The sequence below is a fragment of the Dermacentor silvarum genome, chromosome 1 (assembly GCF_013339745.2).
Source record: "Dermacentor silvarum isolate Dsil-2018 chromosome 1, BIME_Dsil_1.4, whole genome shotgun sequence".
NCBI classification, from domain to species: Eukaryota; Metazoa; Arthropoda; class Arachnida; order Ixodida; family Ixodidae; genus Dermacentor; species Dermacentor silvarum.
Genome location: NC_051154.1, coordinates 142,091,259 through 142,104,438, shown reverse-complemented (window position 1 = coordinate 142,104,438; position 13,180 = coordinate 142,091,259).

Below are 13,180 nucleotides of genomic sequence, written 5' to 3'. Positions count from 1 at the left end.
CAATGCAAGCCTCAGCCCGGAGCCAACGTGACTTACAAGAGAACTCCTACAGGCCGCCGCTCTACCAACTGAACTATCGACGGAGCAACGTGACTATGACGAAGGCAAGTCCCCTTGGCGCTGATGGCACTGTCATTTCAAGTTTTCATTTTCTTGTGACCGTGCAGAGTCGTGCATAAATGATAGCAATGTTTTAGAACAAAGCTACAGCAGAAGCTGTTACATAAGTGACAGCTAAGCTGCCGCAGCAACTAGTGATACCCATTCAAACTAATTTTCCAATTTCGCGAACTTATTTTTTTCCGCCACGGTCGGTCACTAGAACTTTCGGTATGTACTCAGCACTGTGGCAGAAAGTTGAAATTACAATGACCTACCAACACGCCCAAACTTGTTCCCTGCTAAAATCTCATAACCGTCAGCCTTGTAAAATTAAGTTGATACGTTTTTGTACGTTACGCGCAGCCTCATTCTGCATAACAGTCTGCTTTATCAGCCACTGTTTCGTGGCACGCAGTGATGAAGCTGGGGCGGTATTCTCGGACGGTCACTTTCGGAGATACTTTCGCGAGATTTCGTGTGACTAGCGCCGGACACATCGGCGAGCGGCAGCATTGTTGGCACTGTACGGTGTCTTGGCACAGTGCCATGGAACGTTGTCGCTGATAGACGCGTCCAGCGCTAGTCACGCGAAATCTCGTGAAAGCATCTCCGAACCGCCCTTGAAGATACGAAAACATAGACAGCTGTGAGATATTTAACAAAATCAGTCAGAGAGCTGCTTTATGCCGAGGCGAGCTAAGTACTAAAGTTATACATCGCGAGCTTGGATTTCTGGGCTTAACGAACATATTTCGATTCCTTTACAGTAGGCCAGTAACCGTAATGTTTTCTTTTTATTTAATGAAGCTATCATTTAGCAACATAGCTTGCGGTTACAGTTCGCTTTGTAAAATCAGGCACCGTAGTTCTTATACGTTATGTAAAGGCTCAAAGGAAGTCATCTCTCTCTCTCTTTTGCTCTGTCTGTCTTTGCAGCAGCTATACACGTTTAAGGTCTATGAGGACACACTGTGCAATTTATCAATCAATGAAAAATAAATAAATAAAGGAAACAAAGAGAGAGATTGAAAGTGAACTCGGATACTGCGAGAGCTGTCAGTAAGCTCTGGCTTACTGATAGTGCCTTCGGGCGCTGAAGGTATTTCATATAACTAACTAACTAACTAACTAACTAACTAACTAACTAACTAACTAACTAACTAACTAACTAACTAACTAACTAACTAACTAACTAACTAACTAACTAACTAACTAACTAACTAACTAACTAACTAACTAACTAACTAACTAACTGACTAACTAACTAACTAACTAACTAACTAACTAACTAACTAACTAACTAAATAAATAAATAAATAAATAAAGTTCCCCGAGGGAGTAACTTATTTCGGTTAGGGGTGACTTTGCTACTGGTGTTAACAAGCCGTGGTTGCACTTGAACCTTGTCCTACGTCGTCAACGATACATGTTGTGAACTAAAGAAACACCAACAATCACTCACACTAGGCAAGGAAGCGGCAGGTTTGTAAGCTATCGACAACGTCTACTGAAACTCGACTTGGAAATTCAAAGCCTCAACAAATACTGCAAATGAAAAAAAAAGACGCACACATGGTATGTAAGCTGTAAATAATTTCAGTCGCACGCTCTAAGACAATGCACGCTGCGCAGAACAATCGCGAGCTAGGGATAACAAACGTTGCGGCTGCCATGCTCTGGGCCATACGAACCCATGCGCTCTGGCGTGCCACGCTGAGCGCACAACCTGACTGAAGGGACGTCACACTGGTCATGCATGCCAGTTGTGACGAACACTATTCAACCGCTAGCAATCGGTAGACATGACAATCCAAAGGCGGCACCTCCCGAGCCTCGGCCGATTGTTGTGTCTACCGCGTGTCCGTGAATCGCTACAAGTAGACATTTCTCTCGGGCCGACTTAGTATACACTGGTCATGCATGCCAGTTGTGACGAACACTATTCAACCGCTAGCAATCGGTAGACATGACAATCCAAAGGCGGCACCTCCCTAACCTCGGCCGATTGTTGTGTCTACCGCGTGTCCGTGAATCGCTACAAGTAGACATTTCTCTCGGGCCGACTTAGTATACTGTACCAAAAGATCTCCTGTTGACTGGAAATACCGTCCTTCGAATGACTCCTTGATGCGAACGAAAAATAATCGAGTTATACACTTAACTTTTGGCAGCCACTTCTCTCTCGATCGGCCGAAAAGCATGACAGGCGGCCGGTTTCCAGCACTCGACGCCTCGAACGCGCTCCCGTGTACCAGGCGGGTTTCCTGCAATGCTGCCAGACTACTGGCATGCCTATACCGTAGAGGTATAGAAAATCTGAGAACAGTTTAGTGGAACGGAACCGCCTCTGCTCACCTGTGTCAAGTGCGCGGCCGTGCCGTTCGCGTTCCAGGATCACGCGATCTCCCAAGAAGCCGCCCCGAAGTGCGTAGTCAGTCCTCCCTAGGACGACTCCCGGCGTGCGGCGACACGCCCTTCTAGCCTTCCGCTCGAACGCGACTCGTCCACTGGAACCGCGATCGCAAGAGACGAAGAGCGTCGTTGTGGCGCGCCTTCGGGCTCGAACGGTGCGTGCGCGAGGAGGAGAAGAACGGAGCCATGTGACAGGTGGGCACGCTCTTACCGGTCTTTCTCAACCATCCGAAGAAGAAGTTAGAGAAATTCGCAAGTTATGATTATATTGGGGGAGGGCCGCAAACAGTAACAATTTTGCGTTTTTTCAGAGTTGCATACATTTTTCGAACGTATTTTCTTTCCTTTGTTTCTTTTTTTCTGTTATGAGCATGCAGAAGTATACTGAGGGTGGTAAAATAGGCCTTAACGCAATGTCTAAACAGCGGTTAGATTAGAAAGAGCATGATAAAAAGAAACGCTGACGTATCCGCTTGGGCCACTCAGTTTCTTCATGTTAAATGTCCATTGTTTGCCGGATGACAAGACCATTGAGCAGCACTATAGGACACGTATCAAATATTTGTCAGATATGCCCAATCTAGCATCATTATTTTGCCCGAAACGAAGACAAGAAATTCGACCAAGTGGCGTTGCCACAGTGCTGAGTACATACCGTACGTTCCTAATAAATTTCGGCATTCGAAACACGCAGGCTGAACAGTTTATACATCGAGTGCGTGGATGTAGTGGGAACGGACCGGGTATTTAAAAAGCGAATGTAACAACAAAAATTTACATTAGTAAAGAAAAGAAAGTGAACAAATCGACCAGAAAGCAAGAAGGGCCACGTTTTAATTAAAGAGCGGGGTCACCGACATGCTTGTGCGGAAGCATAGCCCGCTTGAACTTCTAATGTGATGACCGTCTCCTGCCAAAGTGGTATCGGAATCCACGATTTCATTCAACCGCATACTCTTTCTTAACTTTATGCATTAAGGAAGCGCAAGCATAATCAAAGTGAAGAGAAAAACAAAAACATGTGTTTTATTTACAGAAAATGACGGCTATGCTAGGATGAACATGTAGTCAATGCACACGTTCGTTCGAGAGTCACTCTTTTGCAGACGACACAGAAAGAAGGCGGAAGCTTAGCTTCTTGCGCTCCTTGTCCGTCGCCGCCATTGAGCATGTCTCGTGCGGCACTCCGCTTTCCTCCTTGCTATTTCACCATACTCCTCCTCCGCTTTACTCCTCGCGCTATCGTCGCTCTCGCCGTATTTCATCCCCCTTTTCGCTCCCCCTTTGCGCTCTGCAAAGCTGTTTAGCGCACGACACAGAGGTGACGCAGAATTTTGAACAAAAGTACAAACACATCTATTGTCCTTATTGGTGGTCATCGTGATGATAGGTACGCACACACATTCGCGTATCACCTCTGTTATTAAATCAGTCCGTTACGTAAGACAATGAATGGCTTACACCTCCGTAAACGCGGCCTCCCCATTACGACGACTGAAGAGAAGTGAAATTCTACGCTGGAACGATGAGCGGCAACGGAGCCAGCTGTGGAAGGAGACGACGACGAACGCGGGAGCACTGGCACGAGAGCGTTCGCGCGGTTGCGCTGAGGGGCGCCAACGATGCAGTTCGCGGGTTGGTAGCCATCGTGACGATAGGTACGCACACACATTTGCGTATAACCTCTTTTATTAAATGTGTCCGTCACGTAAGACAATGAATGGCTCACACCTCCGCAAACGCGGCCTCCCCATTACGACGACAGAAGAGAAGTGAAATTCTACGCTGGAACGATGAGCGGCAACGGAGCCAGCTGTGGAAGGAGACGACGACGACGAACGCGGGAGCAGTGGCACGAGAGCGTTCGCGCGGTTGCGCCGAGGGGCGCCAACGATCCAGTTCGCGGGTTGGTGGCCATCGTGACGATAGGTACGCACACACATTCGCGTATAACCTCTTTTATTAAATGTGTCCGTCACGTAAGACAATGAATGGCTCACACCTCCGTAAACGCGGCCTCCCCATTACGACGACAGAAGAGAAGTGAAATTCTACGCTGGAACGATGAGCGGCAACGGAGCCAGCTGTGGAAGGAGACGACGACGACGAACGTGGGAGAAGTGGCACGAGAGCGTTCGCGCGCGCCAACGATCCAGTTCGCGGGTTGGTGGCCATCGTGACGATAGGTACCACACACATTCGCGTATAACCTCTTTTATTAAATGTGTCCATCACGTAAGACAATGAATGGCTCACACCTCCGTAAACACGGCCTCCCCATTACGACGAGAGAAGAGAAGTGAAATTCTACGCTGGAACGATGAGCGGCAACGGAGCCAGCTGTGGAAGGAGACGACGACGAAGAACGCGGGAGCAGTGGCACGAGAGCGTTCGCGCGGCTGCGCTGAGGGGCGCCAACGATCCAGTTCGCGGGTTGGTGGCCATCGTGACGATAGGTACGCACACACATTCGCGTATAACCTCTTTTATTAAATGTGTCCGTCACGTAAGACAATGAATGGCTCACACCTCCGTAAACGCGGCCTCCCCATTACGACGACAGAAGAGAAGTGAAATTCTACGCTGGAACGATGAGCGGCAACGGAGCCAGCTGTGGAAGGAGACGACGACGAAGAACGCGTGAGCAGTGGCACGAGAGCGTTCGCGCGGCTGCGCTGAGGGGCGCCAACGATCCAGTTCGCGGGTTGGTGGCCATCGTGACGATAGGTACGCACACACATTCGCGTATAACCTCTTTTATTAAATGTGTCCATCACGTAAGACAATGAATGGCTCACACCTCCGTAAACACGGCCTCCCCATTACGACGAGAGAAGAGAAGTGAAATTCTACGCTGGAACGATGAGCGGCAACGGAGCCAGCTGTGGAAGGAGACGACGACGAAGAACGCGGGAGCAGTGGCACGAGAGCGTTCGCGCGGCTGCGCTGAGGGGCGCCAACGATCCAGTTCGCGGGTTGGTGGCCATCGTGACGATAGGTACGCACACACATTCGCGTATAACCTCTTTTATTAAATGTGTCCGTCACGTAAGACAATGAATGGCTCACACCTCCGTAAACGCGGCCTCCCCATTACGACGACAGAAGAGAAGTGAAATTCTACGCTGGAACGATGAGCGGCAACGGAGCCAGCTGTGGAAGGAGACGACGACGACGAACGCGTGAGCAGTGGCACGAGAGCGTTCGCGCGGCTGCGCTGAGGGGCGCCAACGATCCAGTTCGCGGGTTGGTGGCCATCGTGACGATAGGTACGCACACACATTCGCGTATAACCTCTTTTATTAAATGTGTCCGTCACGTAAGACAATGAATGGCTCACACCTCCGTAAACGCGGCCTCCCCATTACGACGACAGAAGAGAAGTGAAATTCTACGCTGGAACGATGAGCGGCAACGGAGCCAGCTGTGGAAGGAGACGACGACGAAGAACGCGTGAGCAGTGGCACGAGAGCGTTCGCGCGGCTGCGCTGAGGGGCGCCAACGATCCAGTTCGCGGGTTGGTGGCCATCGTGACGATAGGTACGCACACACATTCGCGTATAACCTCTTTTATTAAATGTGTCCGTCACGTAAGACAATGAATGGCTCACACCTCCGTAAACGCGGCCTCCCCATTACGACGACAGAAGAGAAGTGAAATTCTACGCTGGAACGATGAGCGGCAACGGAGCCAGCTGTGGAAGGAGACGACGACGAAGAACGCGGGAGCAGTGGCACGAGAGCGTTCGCGCGGCTGCGCTGAGGGGCGCCAACGATCCAGTTCGCGGGTTGGTGGCCATCGTGACGATAGGTACGCACACACATTCGCGTATAACCTCTTTTATTAAATGTGTCCATCACGTAAGACAATGAATGGCTCACACCTCCGTAAACGCGGCCTCCCCATTACGACGACAGAAGAGAAGTGAAATTCTACGCTGGAACGATGAGCGGCAACGGAGCCAGCTGTGGAAGGAGACGACGACGACGAACGCGGGAGCAGTGGCACGAGAGCGTTCGCGCGGCTGCGCTGAGGGGCGCCAACGATCCAGTTCGCGGGTTGGTGGCCATCGTGACGATAGGTACGCACACACATTCGCGTATAACCTCTTTTATTAAATGTGTCCAGTCACGTAAGACAATGAATGGCTCACACCTCCGTAAACGCGGCCTCCCCATTACGACGACAGAAGAGAAGTGAAATTCTACGCTGGAACGATGAGCGGCAACGGAGCCAGCTGTGGAAGGAGACGACGACGAACGCGTGAGCAGTGGCACGAGAGCGTTCGCGCGGCTGCGCTGAGGGGCGCCAACGATCCAGTTCGCGGGTTGGTGGCCATCGTGACGATAGGTACGCACACACATTCGCGTATAACCTCTTTTATTAAATGTGTCCATCACGTAAGACAATGAATGGCTCACACCTCCGTAAACGCGGCCTCCCCATTACGACGACGAAAGAGAAGGGAAACTCTACGTTGGAATGATGAGCGGCAACGGAGCCAGCTCTGGAAGACGACGACGAACGCGGGAGCAGTGGCACGAGAGCGTTCGCGCGGTTGCGCTGAGGGGCGCCAACGATCCAGTTCGCGGGTTGGTGGCCATCGTGACGATAGGTACGCACACACATTCGCGTATAACCTCTTTTATTAAATGTGTCCGTCACGTAAGACAATGAATGGCTCACACCTCCGTAAACGCGGCCTCCCCATTACGACGACAGAAGAGAAGTGAAATTCTACGCTGGAACGATGAGCGGCAACGGAGCCAGCTGTGGAAGGAGACGACGACGAAGAACGCGGGAGCAGTGGCACGAGAGCGTTCGCGCGGCTGCGCTGAGGGGCGCCAACGATCCAGTTCGCGGGTTGGTGGCCATCGTGACGATAGGTACGCACACACATTCGCGTATAACCTCTTTTATTAAATGTGTCCGTCACGTAAGACAATGAATGGCTCACACCTCCGTAAACGCGGCCTCCCCATTACGACGACAGAAGAGAAGTGAAATTCTACGCTGGAACGATGAGCGGCAACGGAGCCAGCTGTGGAAGGAGACGACGACGACGAACGCGGGAGCAGTGGCACGAGAGCGTTCGCGCGGTTGCGCCGAGGGGCGCCAACGATCCAGTTCGCGGGTTGGTGGCCATCGTGACGATAGGTACGCACACACATTCGCGTATAACCTCTTTTATTAAATGTGTCCAGTCACGTAAGACAATGAATGGCTCACACCTCCGTAAACGCGGCCTCCCCATTACGACGACAGAAGAGAAGTGAAATTCTACGCTGGAACGATGAGCGGCAACGGAGCCAGTTGTGGAAGGAGACGACGACGACGAACGCGTGAGCAGTGGCACGAGAGCGTTCGCGCGGCTGCGCTGAGGGGCGCCAACGATCCAGTTCGCGGGTTGGTGGCCATCGTGACGATAGGTACGCACACACATTCGCGTATAACCTCTTTTATTAAATGTGTCCGTCACGTAAGACAATGAATGGCTCACACCTCCGTAAACGCGGCCTCCCCATTACGACGACCGAAGAGAAGTGAAATTCTACGCTGGAACGATGAGCGGCAACGGAGCCAGCTGTGGAAGGAGACGACGACGAAGAACGCGGGAGCAGTGGCACGAGAGCGTTCGCGCGGTTGCGCTGAGGGGCGCCAACGATCCAGTTCGCGGGTTGGTGGCCATCGTGACGATAGGTACGCACACACATTCGCGTATAACCTCTTTTATTAAATGTGTCCGTCACGTAAGACAATGAATGGCTCACACCTCCGTAAACGCGGCCTCCCCATTACGACGACAGAAGAGAAGTGAAATTCTACGCTGGAACGATGAGCGGCAACGGAGCCAGCTGTGGAAGGAGACGACGACGAAGAACGCGGGAGCAGTGGCACGAGAGCGTTCGCGCGGCTGCGCTGAGGGGCGCCAACGATCCAGTTCGCGGGTTGGTGGCCATCGTGACGATAGGTACGCACACACATTCGCGTATAACCTCTTTTATTAAATGTGTCCATCACGTAAGACAATGAATGGCTCACACCTCCGTAAACACGGCCTCCCCATTACGACGACAGAAGAGAAGTGAAATTCTACGCTGGAACGATGAGCGGCAACGGAGCCAGCTGTGGAAGGAGACGACGACGAAGAACGCGGGAGCAGTGGCACGAGAGCGTTCGCGCGGTTGCGCTGAGGGGCGCCAACGATCCAGTTCGTTGGTTGGTGGCCATCGTGACGATAGGTACGCACACACATTCGCGTATAACCTCTTTTATTAAATGTGTCCATCACGTAAGACAATGAATGGCTCACACCTCCGTAAACGCGGCCTCCCCATTACGACGAGAGAAGAGAAGTGAAATTCTACGCTGGAACGATGAGCGGCAACGGAGCCAGCTGTGGAAGGAGACGACGACGAAGAACGCGGGAGCAGTGGCACGAGAGCGTTCGCGCGGCTGCGCTGAGGGGCGCCAACGATCCAGTTCGCGGGTTGGTGGCCATCGTGACGATAGGTACGCACACACATTCGCGTATAACCTCTTTTATTAAATGTGTCCATCACGTAAGACAATGAATGGCTCACACCTCCGTAAACGCGGCCTCCCCATTACGACGACAGAAGAGAAGTGAAATTCTACGCTGGAACGATGAGCGGCAACGGAGCCAGCTGTGGAAGGAGACGACGACGAAGAACGCGGGAGCAGTGGCACGAGAGCGTTCGCGCGGCTGCGCTGAGGGGCGCCAACGATCCAGTTCGCGGGTTGGTGGCCATCGTGACGATAGGTACGCACACACATTCGCGTATAACCTCTTTTATTAAATGTGTCCAGTCACGTAAGACAATGAATGGCTCACACCTCCGTAAACGCGGCCTCCCCATTACGACGACAGAAGAGAAGTGAAATTCTACGCTGGAACGATGAGCGGCAACGGAGCCAGCTGTGGAAGGAGACGACGACGAAGAACGCGGGAGCAGTGGCACGAGAGCGTTCGCGCGGCTGCGCTGAGGGGCGCCAACGATCCAGTTCGCGGGTTGGTGGCCATCGTGACGATAGGTACGCACACACATTCGCGTATAACCTCTTTTATTAAATGTGTCCATCACGTAAGACAATGAATGGCTCACACCTCCGTAAACGCGGCCTCCCCATTACGACGACAGAAGAGAAGTGAAATTCTACGCTGGAACGATGAGCGGCAACGGAGCCAGCTGTGGAAGGAGACGACGACGAACGCGTGAGCAGTGGCACGAGAGCGTTCGCGCGGCTGCGCTGAGGGGCGCCAACGATCCAGTTCGCGGGTTGGTGGCCATTGTGACGATAGGTACGCACACACATTCGCGTATAACCTCTTTTATTAAATGTGTCCATCACGTAAGACAATGAATGGCTCACACCTCCGTAAACACGGCCTCCCCATTACGACGAGAGAAGAGAAGTGAAATTCTACGCTGGAACGATGAGCGGCAACGGAGCCAGCTGTGGAAGGAGACGACGACGAACGCGTGAGCAGTGGCACGAGAGCGTTCGCGCGGCTGCGCTGAGGGGCGCCAACGATCCAGTTCGCGGGTTGGTGGCCATCGTGACGATAGGTACGCACACACATTCGCGTATAACCTCTTTTATTAAATGTGTCCGTCACGTAAGACAATGAATGGCTCACACCTCCGTAAACGCGGCCTCCCCATTACGACGACAGAAGAGAAGTGAAATTCTACGCTGGAACGATGAGCGGCAACGGAGCCAGCTGTGGAAGGAGACGACGACGAAGAACGCGGGAGCAGTGGCACGAGAGCGTTCGCGCGGCTGCGCTGAGGGGCGCCAACGATCCAGTTCGCGGGTTGGTGGCCATCGTGACGATAGGTACGCACACACATTCGCGTATAACCTCTTTTATTAAATGTGTCCGTCACGTAAGACAATGAATGGCTCACACCTCCGTAAACGCGGCCTCCCCATTACGACGACAGAAGAGAAGTGAAATTCTACGCTGGAACGATGAGCGGCAACGGCGCCAGTTGTGGAAGGAGACGACGACGACGAACGCGTGAGCAGTGGCACGAGAGCGTTCGCGCGGCTGCGCTGAGGGGCGCCAACGATCCAGTTCGCGGGTTGGTGGCCATCGTGACGATAGGTACGCACACACATTCGCGTATAACCTCTTTTATTAAATGTGTCCATCACGTAAGACAATGAATGGCTCACACCTCCGTAAACGCGGCCTCCCCATTACGACGACGAGAAGAGAAGTGAAATTCTACGCTGGAACGATGAGCGGCAACGGAGCCAGCTGTGGAAGGAGACGACGACGAAGAACGCGTGAGCAGTGGCACGAGAGCGTTCGCGCGGCTGCGCTGAGGGGCGCCAACGATCCAGTTCGCGGGTTGGTGGCCATCGTGACGATAGGTACGCACACACATTCGCGTATAACCTCTTTTATTAAATGTGTCCATCACGTAAGACAATGAATGGCTCACACCTCCGTAAACACGGCCTCCCCATTACGACGAGAGAAGAGAAGTGAAATTCTACGCTGGAACGATGAGCGGCAACGGAGCCAGCTGTGGAAGGAGACGACGACGAAGAACGCGGGAGCAGTGGCACGAGAGCGTTCGCGCGGCTGCGCTGAGGGGCGCCAACGATCCAGTTCGCGGGTTGGTGGCCATCGTGACGATAGGTACGCACACACATTCGCGTATAACCTCTTTTATTAAATGTGTCCGTCACGTAAGACAATGAATGGCTCACACCTCCGTAAACGCGGCCTCCCCATTACGACGACAGAAGAGAAGTGAAATTCTACGCTGGAACGATGAGCGGCAACGGAGCCAGCTGTGGAAGGAGACGACGACGAACGCGTGAGCAGTGGCACGAGAGCGTTCGCGCGGCTGCGCTGAGGGGCGCCAACGATCCAGTTCGCGGGTTGGTGGCCATTGTGACGATAGGTACGCACACACATTCGCGTATAACCTCTTTTATTAAATGTGTCCATCACGTAAGACAATGAATGGCTCACACCTCCGTAAACACGGCCTCCCCATTACGACGAGAGAAGAGAAGTGAAATTCTACGCTGGAACGATGAGCGGCAACGGAGCCAGCTGTGGAAGGAGACGACGACGAAGAACGCGGGAGCAGTGGCACGAGAGCGTTCGCGCGGCTGCGCTGAGGGGCGCCAACGATCCAGTTCGCGGGTTGGTGGCCATCGTGACGATAGGTACGCACACACATTCGCGTATAACCTCTTTTATTAAATGTGTCCGTCACGTAAGACAATGAATGGCTCACACCTCCGTAAACGCGGCCTCCCCATTACGACGACAGAAGAGAAGTGAAATTCTACGCTGGAACGATGAGCGGCAACGGAGCCAGCTGTGGAAGGAGACGACGACGACGAACGCGTGAGCAGTGGCACGAGAGCGTTCGCGCGGCTGCGCTGAGGGGCGCCAACGATCCAGTTCGCGGGTTGGTGGCCATCGTGACGATAGGTACGCACACACATTCGCGTATAACCTCTTTTATTAAATGTGTCCGTCACGTAAGACAATGAATGGCTCACACCTCCGTAAACGCGGCCTCCCCATTACGACGACAGAAGAGAAGTGAAATTCTACGCTGGAACGATGAGCGGCAACGGAGCCAGCTGTGGAAGGAGACGACGACGACGAACGCGTGAGCAGTGGCACGAGAGCGTTCGCGCGGTTGCGCTGAGGGGCGCCAACGATCCAGTTCGTTGGTTGGTGGCCATCGTGACGATAGGTACGCACACACATTCGCGTATAACCTCTTTTATTAAATGTGTCCGTCACGTAAGACAATGAATGGCTCACACCTCCGTAAACGCGGCCTCCCCATTACGACGACAGAAGAGAAGTGAAATTCTACGCTGGAACGATGAGCGGCAACGGAGCCAGCTGTGGAAGGAGACGACGACGAACGCGTGAGCAGTGGCACGAGAGCGTTCGCGCGGCTGCGCTGAGGGGCGCCAACGATCCAGTTCGCGGGTTGGTGGCCATCGTGACGATAGGTACGCACACACATTCGGGTATAACCTATTTTATTAAATGTGTCCGTCACGTAAGACAATGAATGGCTCACACCTCCGTAAACGCGGCCTCCCCATTACGACGACAGAAGAGAAGTGAAATTCTACGCTGGAACGATGAGCGGCAACGGAGCCAGCTGTGGAAGGAGACGACGACGAACGCGTGAGCAGTGGCACGAGAGCGTTCGCGCGGCTGCGCTGAGGGGCGCCAACGATCCAGTTCGTTGGTTGGTGGCCATCGTGACGATAGGTACGCACACACATTCGCGTATAACCTCTTTTATTAAATGTGTCCGTCACGTAAGACAATGAATGGCTCACACCTCCGTAAACGCGGCCTCCCCATTACGACGACAGAAGAGAAGTGAAATTCTACGCTGGAACGATGAGCGGCAACGGAGCCAGCTGTGGAAGGAGACGACGACGACGAACGCGTGAGCAGTGGCACGAGAGCGTTCGCGCGGCTGCGCTGAGGGGCGCCAACGATCCAGTTCGCGGGTTGGTGGCCATCGTGACGATAGGTACGCACACACATTCGCGTATAACCCCTTTTATTAAATGTGTCCGTCTAGTAAGACAATGAATGGCTCACACCTCCGTAAACGCGGCCTCCCCATTACG